The 1,603-nt window shown below is 43.2% G+C and overlaps 1 protein-coding gene across 1 annotated transcript in view; it reads left to right on the forward strand.

Annotated features, from left to right (window-relative positions):
• The window catches only part of PIEZO2 (piezo-type mechanosensitive ion channel component 2), a 270,740-nt gene that overhangs the window by 218,866 nt on the left and 50,271 nt on the right, over positions 1-1,603 (forward strand). The gene's annotated exons all lie outside the window — the stretch shown is intronic.

A 1,603-nucleotide genomic window follows, 5' to 3' on the forward strand; every position in this document is an offset into this window, starting at 1 on the left:
TACAACTACCTGAAAGGAGGTTGTAGCGAGGTGGGTGTTGGTCTCTTCTCCCAAGTAACTAGCGATAGGATGAGAGGAAATGGCCTCAAGTTGCGCCAGGGGAGGTTTAGATTGGACGTGAGGAAAAATTTCTTTACTGAAAGAGTGGTTAAACATTGGACCAGGCTGCCCAGGGAAGTGGTTGAATCACCATCCCTGGAAGTATTTAAAAGACATGTAGATGAGGCGCTTAGGGACATGGTTTAGTGGGCCTGGTGGTGTTGGGTTGACGGTTGGACTGGATGATCTTGGAGGTCTCTTCCAACCTTAATGATTCTATGATTCTGTGATGCTATATTTTTCCTCTGATAGAGGTACAGTTCAATTATAGTTTGGGGTTATCCTATTGTGTGTAGTATGAATGTATCCAATGCAGAAGAAATATGGGGGAAAAAAATCTGGTTTTTTTCCTCTTTCTTTCCTTCCACTAATTACCCTGCTGTACCCTCAATGTGTCTCTCCCCATCTCTCAGAAGAGGAGGACAGTCAAATGCAAATCCCCTATGAAACTCATGGAAAGGATAGGCAGATTACTAATCGGAAGTGCCACATTAACCCTGTCTCACTTGAAGGTGCAAGCCTAGATGGTTAGAAAATAGGAGATTGAGACACAGGAACTGGGTAAAAAAACCCAGAAATGGGAACAGCAAGGGGCCTAGTTAGGGAAGCTGTAGTTAAGAGCTACCTAAATAGCCTGAAATCACTGTGGGCTGAGGAAGCTGAGTAACATCCTGGCCCTGCTGCAATGGTTGACAATATTCGCATTGATTTTACTATTATTAGGATTTTGTTCTGTATATCTCTATTCCCGGTAAAATTTGCTGGATGCTTGTTGCTTCCGTTTCATTTGCAGTTCCTCCTCTAGTGTTTGAGTGCAAAATATATATGTTTACCTTCACTGAAAATATTTGCATTCAGCTTAACTGGCCTGGAGATCCTTTCTCTTTGTATAAATAGTGGCCAATAAGCCACTCTGCTTTCTGTTGGGTGCAGACAGCATGCTTCTTTTATAACTGCAAAAAGCTTTCAAAGCTCCTCCACCACCATGCATGAAAAGCCGTAACCGCTTCCTAACCAGATGTCAAAGCCCACTCCTGACAGCTTCTTCCACACCTACATATCTGAAGAAGCATCAGAAGGCTGCAGGGACCGTGCTCCCTACCTGCATGCCTCGGGTTTCCCACCGGATGATGTACTGGGTTGTTGCTGGCGCTGCCCTGTGCTTGAATCAGTCTTACCCCAATTGACAGGACATACCTGTCCTGGACATCATTCTTTTCTGTTAATTCTGCAGAGTTTAAGATCAAGGAGATGATATTGCTTGCAACAACGCCAAAGCTAATCTATTTTTCTCTAAAAATTACTAGTTTATATTTGCAGGATGTCTGACTTCAACAATAGAGGGTGCTTGTTTTATTTCATTCAATAACGTGTGTCAGTACTTCATACAGTTTAGGCTGGTTAGGATGAAGAGAACCATCAGCACGGCCAGAAGTTTTGAACAACCAAGTTGTCCTGACTGACACAGTGTAACTTCAGCAGCAGATGAAACATAGCAAAAGAA

The sequence above is a fragment of the Pygoscelis adeliae genome, unplaced genomic scaffold (genome assembly GCF_000699105.1).
Source record: "Pygoscelis adeliae isolate BGI_AS28 unplaced genomic scaffold, ASM69910v1 Scaffold42, whole genome shotgun sequence".
Taxonomy (NCBI): domain Eukaryota; kingdom Metazoa; phylum Chordata; class Aves; order Sphenisciformes; family Spheniscidae; genus Pygoscelis; species Pygoscelis adeliae.